This window comes from Cydia strobilella, chromosome 19 (assembly GCF_947568885.1).
Source record: "Cydia strobilella chromosome 19, ilCydStro3.1, whole genome shotgun sequence".
In the NCBI taxonomy this organism is placed as follows: Eukaryota; Metazoa; Arthropoda; class Insecta; order Lepidoptera; family Tortricidae; genus Cydia; species Cydia strobilella.
In genome coordinates, this window is record NC_086059.1 from 5,243,905 (window position 1) to 5,260,868 (window position 16,964).

The 16,964-nt window shown below is 36.1% G+C and overlaps 2 protein-coding genes across 4 annotated transcripts in view; one reads left to right on the top strand and one right to left on the bottom strand.

The window, feature by feature from the left end:
• LOC134750215 (calcium release-activated calcium channel protein 1-like) overlaps positions 1–8,779 on the bottom strand; it is a 72,326-nt gene extending 63,547 nt beyond the window's left edge. For both annotated transcript variants that reach the window (XM_063685354.1, XM_063685351.1), the window contains exon 1: positions 8,643–8,779. The gene's annotated coding sequence lies outside the window, so the exon portion shown is untranslated. The remainder of the gene's footprint in view (positions 1–8,642) is intronic.
• Positions 1–16,964, top strand: part of LOC134750219 (methyl-CpG-binding domain protein 4-like) — a 56,373-nt gene that overhangs the window by 33,193 nt on the left and 6,216 nt on the right. The window contains exon 1 of one of the 2 annotated variants that reach the window (XM_063685359.1): positions 8,932–9,046. The exons of the other annotated variant lie outside the window; for it this stretch is intronic. The gene's annotated coding sequence lies outside the window, so the exon portion shown is untranslated. Of the gene's footprint in view, positions 1–8,931; positions 9,047–16,964 lie in introns of those variants that run through there. 2 annotated transcript variants of the gene reach the window in all.

The window sequence follows — 16,964 nt, forward strand, 5'->3', positions numbered from 1 at the left end:
ATAACCCTTATGCGCGGTATTTAAGTACAGTCAAGGGCATAAATATATATACATTCCCAAAGTTTCAAAAATATGTGTAAGCTCTTACACCTTAGAGTCCTTAGACAATAAAGTCGTGTTCACATATTTTTACTGTACTTAGTGATCTCATCAGTCCATGGACGTATTTAGAAAAAAGTGATGTCATTTACATTCAAGATTCATTCTATCTTACTTAATTTATACAAAAATATAATACGTGGCGTTATAAATTATAATCATAACATGGTGTAAAAAAATGGAAATGTGGGTTTCACAGATATTTTTCGATTTATCTTGTTTAGTATGCTTATATACAAAACTGATACAAAGTAGCTCGGATAGCAAGATCAAATACCCCAAAGCCAAAATGCGAAGGCCGAAGGCCGAGCTCCACGTAAGGCCGAAAGCTCGGAGCGTCCGAGGGGTGCACGCTTCCCGCAAGTACTTTAATAGCAAAGGCCCAAGAGAGAGAGTTGCAGGAATGTAGTACTCAAACTCGGAACAAACCGAAGATTCAGTTTTGCTCTAGTTTTGGCCGAAGCCTGATACTACCGAATATACCTAAATGTTTCGGCGTGGCTGAAAGTCGGCTGTTTTTGGCCGAAGCCGAACCTTCGAAAACATGATTTTTATGCCGAAACCTATGCCAAAACAAAAACTTCGGTCGGACAATACGTACCTATATCTTGATTTTATCACGGAGTTCATACGGGTTCACGGAGACAGACGTAGCGTAAGAGCAAGAAGCACTGGCGAATGTTATCAAAACGAGATAAAATCGACATCAACTAGTTCGAATCGGCCCCACTGTCGCCATTGGAACGCCGGGCTAAATAAAAACGTTAACACGTGAGTTTGCCTCGTGATCTAGCCAGTAAAAACGGCAGTAATCCATAATTGTGCCATACTCCCATTTATTAATACGTAAATCGTTTTAATATTACTATTTTTTTGTAGCTAAGTAAATTAGGAGCTAGTCAAACTTTTGGAACGTCGCCTTATTTGCCGAAATTTTCGCGTTGCATCTCTTTCCATGGATGCACATACATGCAAGCAAAAGTGACGCAGCCCTAGCCCGTAGGCTGTTTTGTTTTTAATAACAGTTTTTTCAATTAAAAAAAAAAACATATTGTATGAAGGGTCCAAATTTTCAAAGTGTGGTAGCGACCCCTAAAATGTATCTAACAATTCTAAAAAAAATATCTTGGAAGCGGGTGCGGTGCCCCGTAGAACTTCCTGTAAACCTGTAAATTGCATTTTTGAAGAACCCCATACTGTAGTTCATCGAGAAAACGTCTATTGATAATCCGCTTTATTTGCACACATACCACAGCGAAGTGTTTGAGTATTAACGTATCGAATTGCAATTTCAATGCATTCCTTAGCCAATAGGTATATGCAATGCACGGGCATCATTCAAGGGTTAACATTATGTGTGTGGTAAAAATCGTGTTTTCAATACTCGGTTGTGCTCGTTCGTTCGAAAATCGTTTTCGAAAAATTCGGTCAGGATCCTTATCATACACAGACAAGAGGTTAAACGGATATCAACTGCCTTTTAGATTTAGAAGGCGTTTAGGAATATCATTCTAAATATATATATAAAGGAAAAAATGACTAAAGCCTCCAGTCCTTCGTATATGACATTTATTTCAGTTTATAGTTTAAATAGTAGTGTGTCTACTTGAAAAACACAAATTAAAATATTTTCATAGAAAAACTTTTTAATTTGTTCTTAGAATATCATTCTAAGTATCAAATTTTACTTGCGTAGGTATAAGCCGTTAGGATTCGCTAATACTAATTTGGACAAGTTAATGATGTAGCTATAACTCGCCGGACGACTTTTTATGCCCAATAATGACATTAAAGCATAGCGGCTACAAAAAGTGACGGAGCCGAGGTTTGATGAATGATTAACACGTTCGCGGACGGTAAGTGACGTCATGTGTCATACGTGTCCGCGAATGTATTAAACAAGTATGCGTACTCTACTTGATTTGAGAGACGTTGATTAACTTGGCGTAGCTGTAGGTAACTTAGGTGAGGTAATGAGATAACAATTTTCTTATTCCGTTTCTTTGAGACGGATTTTTAATTCTTAATTATAATCTATTAAATCTGGTTGTAATGAGACAAAAGTTGCCCATTTTGCTAAGTTACATTCCGAAGAATGGTTTCCACCAGCGGTAAACTTTATTGTATAAGTGGTACATAGTTAAGTTAAATTAGAAACGAAAATAGTTATGTATCAGAGGCATCAGAGCCCTCTATACGTGAATCGTAAGGTCAAAAATCTTCAAGGTAAACATCCAAACAAAAGTTGTCAAACTTTGATAAAGGTAGATATCGGTAAAGGTAATCTCTATTTTAACGAAGATGTTTTTGAATACATATTTGTTCAGGTTCAGGTTGATAAACAAATTTTGGGCATAAATTAACAGTACCCATGTAATTGACTCCCACACATTAATAACAAATCGTGACTTCGTCATATTCACAATTGCTATGATAACTTACCTAATTGACATTGAATGAATACACACTATAGGTACTCTGGGTGCCGTCAAGGATTTTGATTTTTAAGCCACTTCGTACTCGTACCTTGTCACAGTGACAATATTATGATATTCCTATAGCGGCTTTTATATTGATTAAATTTAGCTTTTGTAAGCAAGATTTGAACTAGTTTCCGATGTCCGATTTTTTTATTTACAAATACATATAATTTATTGTTTGAATGTGAGTAGTTACAAATGGTGGTAGGGTTTTGGTTACATCACAAAGTGCCAGAATTTTGTGTACAATGTGAGTGGTTACAAATGGTGGTAGGGTTAGTATTTGGTTTCATCACAATCTGCCAGAATTTTGCGTACATTACTCATGACTCTCATAGTCACTTCATTTGGATAACAAATGCATGCAATGATTTGGCACCATTGAGCTGATCTCATGATGAAGACCGAAGGAACTTTGTGATATAACAACCTTATCTTGTGAGAGGTTTACACTCGTTGGAATGATCTCGACGTTTAAAGACAAGTATTGTAGGTATCAAAAATTCAATTTATGATAAAAACTTATTTAGGTACATTTAAAATTCTTTTGATTCTTATGTAGCTGTTAAGCTTATAGACGAGTATAAACGCTTTATGAACTTGAGCTATTATATTTAAGCTACTTAACAAACCTTGCTAGCTGAGCAAATTTTTGCCACCTGTGTCTAGTTTAGACAACATACTGTTTATTTACCGCAAGTGTTGTGATTTCATTGAACCGTCAAGTGGAACTGTTAACATTGATTGGCCGATACAAGGAATCAGAGGTATTGACATTGACACATTCTACGAATTGGCGAATAGTATCAGCTACGAGGGGTGGCTGAAAAGTAATCTACCTAGCCTATAAATAATTAGAAAAAATATACTGGCCGCTATGAATTCGTGTTTGTTTCATTAAAATTTCAAACTTTCATTTGTCAGTTGCTCTTCATTTGTTTTTAGCATGAATACTTGCAACATGTCGCTAGAGAAAAATAATTTGCTCAAAATTGAGCATCGTTAAGTGATTAAACTTCTCACTAAAGAAGGAAATACGCCTTCGCAGATAAAACGACGTATGTCGCCCGTGTTTGGTAAATCGTGTCCTTCCGATTTCACAATTAAGTTCTGGTCTAGGCAATTCAAATCGGGCCGCGAAAGCCTAGAAGACGATCCTCGTAGTTGACGAGATGACTAATTTATGCCATCTCTGAAGAAAATGTGACCAAGGTGAAAAATATGTCTTGCAGGCCGACGAGTGGAATAGTGGGAGATAACATAAACTAACCAACCAACCAACAACACTCCAAACCACTCTACTCGTTTGGATAAACGGGCTTCCCTGGGGCTCCCCTGGGGCCCGTTTATTATTTATTTATTTCAAAAAACACTTAGGACTAGGTATACAATATTTTCGCCAAACTGAAGACAGTTTGCTGGCGAATAGTGCATGCGCTCTCAATCTTATGTGTACTCTCTTGAGTTTATCAAAAGCTTGTAGCTTGTAATACAAGTGGAAGTCCCTTCTTGACAGATTTTGTTAGAAAGGGACTTCCACTTGTATTACAAGCTACAAGCTTTTGATAAACGGGCCTCTGGTGGCCAAATTCCAAATTCAATTTGTTTTGTTTAACATAGGTAGGTACGAAAGTAGGTCTTAAATAGGGCTCGCGGTCGAATCCGTGTTTCGTTTACACGTTTCGAATACCCGTTTCCGAATAATACGTAAACGGTTTTCTGGCCCGTTCCACACGTTTAATTAAGAAACGTGTAGTTAAGACCCATGTACACGGATAAACGGGTATTCGAAGATACGTATCTTATTTATCCGTGGCTCCGGACACGTCCTTGACGATAGTAGCGAAGGAACGAACGCCAGCTACAAATGAATAGACAAAAGATTCATGACGAGTTTCTGTCATATTTAACCTTATTCCGTGGGTCATAGAGTCGAAATTCAATAAACGGTTTAGAAACTCCTTTCTTGAGCAGGTAGTTTTTTCTTGCAATAGGTATTAAGAGTATTCACGCTTCTTATCAAAGTATAGTATTTTATATAGCACTTTAAATAGCTACTTTTTTTTACGTTGCGGGTTAGCAATATAAAAAAAACCTGCTAGTACCTATTTAAAAAAAAATTAGAACCATCGAGTTCAGTATGTAGGCAGGAAGTCAAACTAATGTTCGAAATTGGCATTAAGTAAGTATTTATAAAAAAATACAATTTTAACTTGCTTCTTTATTTTCAGTTTAATTTAAGAACATGATATGAAATTGTATTTCTTGTCATATAATGTAGGTACACCTTATAAAACAAAGTCCCCCGCCGGGTCCGTATGTCTGTCTGTATGTTCGCGATAACCAGACCTCACCTATGAATGAAGTTTTTCTTTGGGAATGTTTATGTGTATATTTTGTTAAGGTTTTGTTTAAATTGGTAGAAATATGACGATGTTTGCTAATGAAGTTAGAAAAAATCACGCTGGTTTAATCGAAAACGCTGCCCAATCTATTTGATATCAATGTATGGTGGACTTGTGCGCGATGGCTGTCTGTCTATATTTTAAGAATAATTAATCCATTATTAACTTCTAAAAAAACCGGACAAGTGCGAGTCGGACTCGCCCACCGAAGGTTCCGTACAAATACATCTGTAAAAATTTCAACTGTCTAGCTATCACGGTTCATGAGATACTACAGCCTAGTGAGTGGTGACAGACAAATGGGCATTGAACTCTTAGTATGGCTTCCGAAGTGAATACTTGTTACAGAATGTATTTTATTATGCTTGACTCTCCATGCGAAGCCGGGGCGGGTCGCTATAGTTATTAATAAACACTTTAAATCAACTTGATAAAATTGCACCTTCTCAATAAATTCTAATTGTTTTTACTTTAGGTACCTCTTACCACAGTAAAACGATTTTTACTGCGGTGCAGCTACAAAACAATGAAAAAACATTTTCTTGTGCAGATGTTTTGACCTTATTACAACGACATAAAGCTTGTAATTGGCGGTGACACTTGTGATAATAGTTTGGGAACCTACATGTTTTCGACGATGACAAACAAAAGGATATTGGAAAACAATGGATGGATGGACCACCGGTCGGCAACGTGCGCATTTAAGTTTATTACCTGAACGCTAGTGCGAAAGTGACCAAAGTGAATTATGAATGATTACTAATTTAAAGATCTATCTTAATGTAATTAGCAATATTATCGCAAGTTATCCAAGGTAGTATGGGTTTTTATGGTTCTTGGGTAAAATTACTCGATAATCCCGCTTTTGTGTACCTACTAATAACTTTTTTGCGCCGTTGGCAGGTTTGTTGTTTTCGCAAGGCAGTAATAGATCCGAGATGAAAATAACCACGAAATAATTAAACTGTTATTTTTAATTAATATTGTATTCTGTCTGCACCTATTATTAACGAAAATACTATACCATTATGTAATTATAAAAAAAAACTATGATCGATATCAAATTTTTGTAATTAGCTTAGAAGCAATCGGTTTTATTAAATGATATAAATAGTTTAAAATAAAAATTATGTATACCTACTATTAAACATAGGAAGATGGCTCAGTACCTATGTTTTATCAATACGGTTAAAAACAATTAAAAAAAAAAGTAATTGTGCGGTTTTATGAAACCACGGTGCAAGTGAAACTTTTTTCGGATTGTAGGCATTTAACTAAAAAAAATCGGAAATTAATTCGATTTACGGTATTAAAATCGCGGTTTTAATCTTAACTTAATAAATTGGGGCGATAGAATAAAAGCTTCACTTTAAAAATCGTACAACAAACGAATTCATCTGAAGTCAACATAATAATAGTGGACCTTGTTACCATTGTACATTGGCTCAAACTGGTTCGGAGTATTTGGACCCGTTCGGAGCGGTCTTAAGTACCCGTGTAAACGGAGATACGTGTCTGAGATACGTTTCTTGGGAACGTTCCTTCGAAACGTTTTCGAATCCCGGCGGTTCCGTGTAAACCGGGTTCTTAGTACCGCCGGGCTTAAGAACACGGGTATTCGTTTCGGAGCCCTAGTCTTAAATGTAAGTATAATAACGTATCGCTTCGCCGTATGTGGCATACAAAAGAAATAATTACTGAAGACATGTGGCATGCATTTGTAAACAAAAATTTAATAAGTAATAAAATACAGATGACAAATTAAAAGGTACCTACATTTAAAAAAACCAGAATCCGACAAAATATCTTGAACTGAGTAGCAAGCTTCAGTTAAAAAATATATATACATTATTTTTCTTTAAATCAATGATTTTCTCTTCTTGTAGACTGGAAGACCAGTGTCACACCGCGGGTTTGTTTGTAAATTAGCAGCCTTTATTTTTTAATCGTCTCTATTATAAGTTATAATAGATATAACATCAATAGATTCAATAATAGCGAGGTTGCCAAAGTTGCCAACTGCATACCATTGGTCCCCTTGCGGGCCAGCGTGTGCAGCGGCAGCGGACCCTGCTGGCATGCAAACATGCAAATAGGGTTGCCACCCATACTATAATATATAGTATCGTACTATATTTTAATCAATTGTACTATATATTATACAAAAACAATATAGTACGAAAAATACTATATTTTCATAACTCAAGAAAGGGTTATACAAATGTCACCGATATCACATCGTATGCGAATTGGATTTTTAATTCGCCTCAAATCGGCGTCCTATTTTTTTTTTTAATTTTTCCCAGTAAATACTATATTTTTTCAATATTTTGTCAAAAATACTATGTGTGTAAAGAAAAAAGGTGGCAACCCTACATGCAAACTACTTTATCATGTCAGCAAGTGATTTATTAGCGTGAGCGTTGTATGCATGTGTGGCGTACGTTTATAAAGGGGCCCACTGACTATCAGTCCGCCGGACGATATCGTCCTATTCGTCCTGTCAGTTGTTCGGAACTGTAATTTTTTTGTTGTAACTGATAGGCCGATATCGTCCGGCGCGGCGGACTGATAGTCAGTGGGTCCCTAATTAAGTCGTATGAAGACTTTACACGTAGAATTCTTTTTTTTTTTGCATTAGAACTAACTTCGCAGAAGTAAGGTTGTGGTTCCAAATCGGGCATTTTTTGCGGTAAGTTCAAGTAAATTTAAAAATTTAATTGTGTGTTTGTCACAAATATTTGCTCCTGAGTTATGGATGTTTACTATGTATGTGAGTATATATTATATGTATCGTCGTCTAGTACCCACAACTTGAGCCTTATTGTGCTTACTGTGGGACTAAGCCGATCTGTCTAAAATTGTCCTATAGTATTTATTTATTTTATTATCTCTAGCGGCTTTCATACCTATCGATTGTCACTGTCACATGGTACGAAATGGTACAAAAATCCAATTCTTTGACTGTATTAATTGGTAAGCCCGCTCCACACTCGTGCGCGAATGGCGGAGCAAAGCCGCGAACGCGAGTGTGGAGCGGGAGCGAGCGTCGCAGATCTGCGAAATCGACTCCACACTCGCGTTCGCGGCTTCGCGCCGCGATTCGCGCACGAGTGATGGAGCGGGCTGCAGGTACCTAAATATGTGTTTGTTTGTAGTGCATTGAGTGTTGCAATTTTACGACGACAAGCCTTTTTGCACGACACACCTAATTGCAAAAATGTCTTAATTGCACAAAAAATCTATTCTTAGATGACGTAGGTAAGCAAATCGCCTGTTTGTTTCTTAATTATTTTGCTTAATCGGTTTTTATTGTAAAAAAAAACATATTTATTATTTATAGATTTAGGTATGTTTTTATCGTGAAACAAAGGAATAATGTCTCGAGGTCTTGTAATTACGAGTAAGTATAATTTATTATAATATTAGTATTACACTGCTTGATATATTTCATCGTAAGTCTGACATAAGAATTCTACATAGATTGCGTTAGTTGAGATTTGTAATTATGATAACTATATCAGGTATTTTATTCACACTGTTTTATTACAAATAAAATTGATGTGCATTATCAATGTAATCGTCATTTAGGGATTTGAGACGTTCACAAGAAAATTCCACATCAAGTTTATCTTAAGAATATAATACAAAAACATACCTCTTGAGTTAACTCTTAAACAAGCGTATCCGGCAGTCGATAGCATCCACAATCGATAATGTTTCCATCGAATAGCACTCGAGTCTCGACTTTCCAGACAGCACAAGTTCAATCGATGTCACTTCCGCACAAAATCTCACTTAGTCTCGTATATCGCCTTTAAATTACAAACACTTGAAACTATTTCTCATTCTCACACGGAAACATACTGAAACCATTCGAGAATCAGTTTGCAAACTGTGTTCTCAATTCAAAACTTTTCACGGAAATTCGAATGCGTTATCGATCCGTTTATGTTTTGTTTTTCGATTTTTATGTTCGCTCGATATCGGGCGCGCGCGTCGACTGGCGGGTGCAGCTCGCCACTAACTAAGTTTTAACTAAGAAAAAGCCTCGGAATTCCGGTATGTAGGACTTTATATATAATCCAACTATTCTTGGGCAGTTTATCTTTGATAGTTAACAATGGAACGATTGTATTAGGGAATGGTTGCTTTGTTTTCATTTGAAATCATTAATGGTACCACGACACCTACGATTTTGCATGTTCATGTTACAATCACAATATCCATGTCTCGTTATGAATATATGAAGAATGCCTTGGATTTTCAGTATTTTCTGATATTTCATGAGCAAATACTTAGAAATGTTTAACACAGACGTCTCTATAAATAGAGTTGTGTTGTGCGGCGTAAAATGATGATGAATGTTAAAAACTATTATATATATATATTATATACCTACTATCCTTTCCTACTAAATACCTGTTAGGGTCGCTTGGGTTCAATTCCTTTGAAGTAAGGCGCAATTCCAACCTCCGTACAACGTGCAGCGTCTTACGTGGCAATGCTGACTGTCCAGATCTAAGTAGCACGAATTATTAGGATCGCTATCCCATTTGTGCCCAAAATTCCCCTGAGGCCGCGAACTCATAATCTCTTGTAGACCTGTACCAATAACTTCTGAGGTTATAAGAATATTAATGTTGCTTATTTTTTATATATAGTTTCCAGACCATATATTAAACCTAAAAATAATATTTTGTGTCATCCTAGGTATTTGCTTAGGTAGAAATTTAGGTATTTCTTTTTTCAATCAGCATTCTGTAAAAAAAATATTCGAGACGAAATTATTTGTTTCCCTGTAAAGGCAAAGTGGCTTCCGACGTACACACGCATTTTGTGTCATTTTCATCCACGGGTATAATGGCATTTAATAAATACCTAATATTGATCCTAAAACGCCTAAAAAAATATTAGAGTCGGTAAGTGAAGTGTTGTACTTTACAGAACATTGTTATATGTTATTCAAACAAATCTGTGTCAAATTCATCCACCGCTTTTATTTAAAAAAAAAAAATTTCTAATTAACACCCTGTATCTGCCACAAAAAAAAATTCATATTATTAAGTTTACGTCTACAATATTATAATACCACATTGAGACATCATTCATAGTTTGGGTCATTTTGATCCACGGTTTTTTTACTATCTGGCAAAATAAAACTCAATTGAGCAAGAAGGGCGTGCGCGGGGAAGGGTACCTACGCGGGTGGGGTGCTTATTATACTTGCCGCAATATCAGCTGGCGACTGAGATCTTAATACTATCTCCTTTACCCTTGTTAAGACCAACCAAGAGATGGCATTATGAGCTGTCTCGCCACTTAGTTTTGCGATACAGTGTATTTATTTCATTCGGAGGCATAATTACATTGTCTTATCAATCTTACCGTACTAGGTATATAAATATAATTAAAAATAAACTGTAGGCTGCACTCCTCATACTGACCAACATTTGTGACGTTCCTAATCAAAAGGTACCACTTTCTCTGACAGGTTATTTGTATAAAGATATAATCAAATTTCGTCTTTATGGTAAACGACAAAGTGGTACCTACCTTTTGATTGAGAATGTCACAACAGCGACTTAAAAATTACTTTTGTTTCGATTTTTAGTAGACTTTTTAAGTTTATTTTAAGACGCAATTTATTGTGATTTTTGTTATGTTTAAGCGTGGCAAGCAACATTAATTACATTGATGATGATGTTCATTAAATACAATATTTTTTCATACTATACTGAACTGTCACCCTATACATGAGAATGAACAGCGCCCTCTTGACAATGATCATATATTACTGGTCAGGCTTTAATATGTGTCATAATTTAGTAAAGTCCCCTTTGTGGATTCTAAGTTTCCGAGTTACAGCAGTTTAGTGAAAGCGTTTTTTTTTAATATAAATTAAGGGTTGAATAAAGAGGAAAGAAAATTTGATTATTTTTGCGCTACGACGCACGGTTTAGGAGATACAGCCCTATAAAGTTTTTTTTATTGTTTTTTTTTTTTCTTTTCTTTTTTACATTGTGTTTTTTGTATATTACTTTGGGGTTTCATAAAGGGGAACGAAAATTTAATTATTTTTGCGCTACGACGCATGGTTTAGGAGATCAAGCCCTATAAAAAAAAACTTTTTTTTTTTGCGTTTTTTTTTGTATAAATTAATGGTTACATAAAGGGGACCGAAAAGTTGATTATTTTTGCGCTACGACGCACGGTTTAGGAGATACAGCCCTATATAGATTTTTTTCTTTTTCTTTTTTACGTTTCTAAATCTTAATTAAGGGCTTCTTAAGGGGAACGAAAATTTGATTATTTTTCGCTACCATGCACGGTTTAGGAGATACATCCCTAAAGTTTTTTTTGTTGTTTTTTTTTCTTTTTTTTGTCATTGCGTTTTTTGTTATTACTTTGGGGTTTCATAAAAGGGAACGAAAATTTTATTATTTTTGCGCTACGACGCACGGTTTAGGAGATACAGCCCTAAAATGATTTTTTTCTCTTTTTCTTTTTTGCGTTTTTAAATCTTAATTAGGGGCTTCTTAAAGGGGAACGGATATTGATTATTTTTGCGCTACGATGCACGGTTTAGGAGATACAGCCCTATAAAGTTTTTTTGTTATTATTTTTTTCTTTCTTTTTCTTGTGTTTTTGTATATTATTTTGGGGCTTCATAAAGGGGAACGAACATTTTATTACTTTTGCGCTACGACGCATGGTTTAGGAGATACAGCCCTATAAAGATTTTTTTTTAAATTTTGCGTTTTTTTAAATATAAATTATGGGTTGCATAAAGGGGAACGAAAATTTTATTGTTTTTGCGGTACCACGCACGGTTTAGGAGATACAGCTCTATAAAGTTTTTTTTCCTGGTTTTTTTTTGTTTTTTTTTTTAAGTATTAATTACGGGTTCCTTAAAGGGGTTTTTTAAATTATTTTTGCGCTACGACGCATGGTTTAAGAGATACAGCCCTATAATGATATTTTTTTTTAAATTTTGCGTTTTTTTTTAAATATAAATTATGGGTTGTATAAAGGGGAACGAAAATTTTATTATTTTTGCGCTACGACGCATGGTTTAGGAGATACAGCCCTATAAAGATTTTTTTATTGTTTTTTTTTTCTTTTTTTCTTTTTTACATTGTGTTTTTTGTATATTACTTTGGAGTTTCATAAAGGGGAACGAAAATTTTATTATTTTTGCGCTACGACACATGGTTTAGGAGATACAGCCCTATAAAGATTTTTTTTTTTAATTTTGCGTTTTTTTAAATATAAATTATGAGTTGCATAAAGGGGAACGAAAATTTTATTGTTTTTGCGGTACCACGCACGGTTTAGGAGATACAGCTCTATAAAGTTTTTTTTCCTGGTTTTTTTTTTTGTTTTTTTTTTTTAAGTATTAATTACGGTGTACATAATATTGTCTTCGGTTACCGCGATAGTTACTCATGAAATAAAACTATGAAAACGGATTATATCGCGTATATTGAATTTATACTACATCCCGACGTTTCGAACTCTTTACAGCGTTCGTGGTCAACGGGTGACTGAGGAAAAATTACAAAATGCAAAAATACCCACATACTAAAATAATGAACAATCATAGACTACAAACTTTAAGGCTGGTTGTACATGCAAAATCGGTTCATAAGGCTAGTTATACACTATAATTATTTTTCAAGTAAAGATATATATATATATATATACGCGATAAAAATAAACTATGCCGGCTCCAACCCTACACCACGGACCCGAGAAGATTTAATTCCCTCCTAAATTGTAGGAGGGTATCCCAATATGGGACCGGCAACAAACTCGGCGGGACACATCTTTTCAAAACATCAGAATGTCCAGCATCATCCAACACTACGGTCTCACAGTCTATGTCTCGCTTGCTCCTTTATCAGGTGGACTACAGGATCCCAAGCTGGTGGTAGAGAAAAGCCATCTTCCCTATTAAAGTTTGGATATTTCTTAATCTCAATGGCCTCGCGCAGCATTCTGGGTATGTAACGCTTCTCCTTGGCAAGAACCAGAGGCTTATCAAACTTGATTGAGTGATTGGCTTTATCCATGACATGCTCACAGACAGCAGACCTAGGTCGACGGTGCTTGACATCAGCTATGTGTTCCTTCACCCGAGTGGAAATGCTCCGTTTCGTCTGCCCGACATATGATAGGCCACACTCACAGTCCAGCCTGTATACTCCTGCAGTCTGTAGAGGGGTATTGCATTTTACAGGCCTCAGGAATTGTGACATCTTCTTCATTGGCTTGAAATATGTTTTTATAGAAGCACGCTTCAAGATGTGGCTGATCCTGTCCGTGACCCCCCTGACAAAAGGCAGAATGGCAGGCCTGCGCTCGACTGTGGGGATCTTAATGTGGGACCTCTGGTTGACCCGCGGTATCCTGAGCTCGTTTGCCTGGAGCGCGCGCCTGGCATGCTGGAGCTCCGCGGCCAGATGCTGGTCATCACATATCCTCTGGGCTCTCTGAAACAAAGATTTGCCTACTGTAACAAGTTGACTGGGATGGTGATGCGATTTGCCATTTAAGTACCTATCAGTATGAGTAGGTTTCCTATACACAGTGCGACCTAGGGTGTTATCAGGATTTCTTTTTACCAATACATCTAAGAAGGGGAGAGAACAGTCTTTTTCCAACTCCATAGTAAATTTTATTTTGCTATGGATGGAATTTAGGTGATCCAAGAAAGTTGAAACACTACTTTTTGGAAGTATAGTAAAAGTGTCATCTACGTATCTTTTAAATATCTTCGGTCGCACAGGAGCCAATGAGAGTGCCCTCTCCTCGAAGTCCTCCATAAAGATGTCAGCGACTACTGGAGACACCGGAGACCCCATGGCCACACCGTCGACTTGAAGATAGAATTCACCATTCCATAGCAAGTAGCCAGATGTAAGGCAATGTTCCAACAGCTTAGCATATTCCTCTGACATGTTCTGCTCACATAACCTCTTCTTGACAATTTCAATGCAGTCTTGTACCGGTAGGCTTGTAAATAGCGACTGGACGTCAAAACTGACCATGATCTCACGGACTCTCTCTGGTCAAGGACAGGATCAGCCACATCTTGAAGCGTGCTTCTATAAAAACATATTTCAAGCCAATGAAGAAGATGTCACAATTCCTGAGGCCTGTAAAATGCAATACCCCTCTACAGACTGCAGGAGTATACAGGCTGGACTGTGAGTGTGGCCTATCATATGTCGGGCAGACGAAACGGAGCATTTCCACTCGGGTGAAGGAACACATAGCTGATGTCAAGCACCGTCGACCTAGGTCTGCTGTCTGTGAGCATGTCATGGATAAAGCCAATCACTCAATCAAGTTTGAAAAGCCTCTGGTTCTTGCCAAGGAGAAGCGTTACATACCCAGAATGCTGCGCGAGGCCATTGAGATTAAGAAATATCCAAACTTTAATAGGGAAGATGGCTTTTCTCTACCACCAGCTTGGGATCCTGTAGTCCACCTGATAAAGGAGCAAGCGAGACATAGACTGTGAGACCGTAGTGTTGGATGATGCTGGACATTCTGATGTTTTGAAAAGATGTGTCCCGCCGAGTTTGTTGCCGGTCCCATATTGGGATACCCTCCTACAATTTAGGAGGGAATTAAATCTTCTCGGGTCCGTGGTGTAGGGTTGGAGCCGGCATAGTTTATTTTTATCGCGTATATATATATATCTTTACTTGAAAAATAATTATAGTGTATAACTAGCCTTATGAACCGATTTTGCATGTACAACCAGCCTTAAAGTTTGTAGTCTATGATTGTTCATTATTTTAGTATGTGGGTATTTTTGCATTTTGTAATTTTTCCTCAGTCACCCGTTGACCACGAACGCTGTAAAGAGTTCGAAACGTCGGGATGTAGTATAAATTCAATATACGCGATATAATCCGTTTTCATAGTTTTATTTTATTAATTACGGGTTTCTTAAAGGGGTTTTTTAAATTATTTTTGCGCTACGACGCATGGTTTAAGAGATACAGCCCTATAATTTTTTTTTTTAATTTTGCGTTTTTTTTTTTAAATATAAATTATGGGTTGCATAAAGGGGAACGAAAATTTTATTATTTTTGCGCTACGACGCATGGTTTAGGAGATACAGCCCTATAAAGATTTTTTTTTTTAATTTTGCGTTTTTTTTTAAATATAAATTATGGGTTGCATAAAAAGTATTAATTACGGGTTTCTTAAAGGGGTTTTTTTTAAATTATTTTTGCGCTACGACGCATGGTTTAAGAGATACAGCCCTATAATGATTTTTTTTTAAATTTTGCGTTTTTTTTTTAAATATAAATTATGGGTTGCATAAAGGGAAACGAAAATTTTATTATTTTTGCGCCACCACGCACGGTTTAGGAGATATTATATCTATATATATAGCTATAATAGCTCTATAAAGTTTTTTTCCTGGTTTTTTTTAAGTTTTAATTAAGGGTTTCTTAAAGGGGAACGAAAATTTTATTATTTTTGCGCTACGACGCATGGTTTAGGAGATACAGTCCTATATATTTTTTTACAATGCATGTGCTCGAAAAGTGCGTTTCCTACGGAGCCATATCGTGCGGAAAGTACTGCTTTTCCGCACAAGTGCTTTTTGTTTTCAATTTTTTTTTACAGTACATATGGTGCTACTTTCTCGCACTAGTGCGGAAAAGAGCACTTACCGTGCATATGTCGAAAGTTTAAAGGGCCATATGTACTGTAAAACGTACGATACACGTGCGAATAGGTAATTCGCAACTCGTGTCGATTTAAAACACTCCTTTTAATAATTAAACTTATTTGCCATGACATGTTTTTTTATTTACTCGCACAATGCATAGTAAAACATTGTATGATACACGTGCGTAAAGATGATTTCCGCACTTGTTGCATAAATAGCAATTTTTTTTATCAAAGAATGAAAGAAAGTCACGGTATTAATAACCAAATTTTACTTTATTGGTACCTTTTCCCTATCACTGTCACAAATGTATGTGGCGTTCACGTAAACGCGATATTTTTAAGATTTCCCTGCGCATTGTTGCCAGCTCGCTCGCAAATCAAACATGTACTTACAGTTCTTTTGCATAATGGTGACATTGTACAATATCTATGAGTTTTAAATAGGTAAAAGATAATTCGACGCATTCTTTGCTTGCTTGTTGCTTGTTGTTGTGTTGTTTGCGTAACTTCTTTGAATAAGTTGCGTTAATTTGGCGCACAGGCGAAGTAAACATGCGTTGCGTACGGCAAGGTCACACCGCGGCCCCACCCTGCACGGCCTCCGTTGCCCATTCAGACCGCCCGCTAGCTTCGTTTGAACGCAAATAATATTTTTGTAATATTTGTTTATGCAGTGGATGCAAGTGACACAAATTCATACATCTTATTTATCCCGCATTTCAAATTAATAAGATGTAAACTCTAATATCTTTAATATTCTTTTGTAACGGTGACAGCCTGTTACAACAAAATCATCAAATATCTTATGAAGCTATGCCTTAATAAGACACAAAATCATTTAATGGAACTATTTAAACGATTAAATTCGACCTAAGTAATTTTTTTTAACTCTAATTTTTTTTTGTGTCATTTAGAATATTATGACATAGTATCAGATTGCAGTGGACGTAATTGACACAAACTATGTTTTCACACTAAAAACACTATCCTAAATGCAACACAGTTACATGTTTTCTCTCGAATATTTTTTTCTCCAAGATAATTCAAAATAAAAAATAATTACCACAAAATAACAAATTACTAGAAAAGCAAATTATATATATGACACAAAACAAAATGTAAGATTTACATCTTAACAAAGTATTCATAAGCGAAAACAGAATTGACTTTAATATTTTTATAACCTAGGGGTCAAAATATAGCCAGCGGTACAGGTCTATTGGCAGTCCCAACCACACGCACTGTAGCGCACTGCCTAAGATTGTTGAACTCGCTTCTG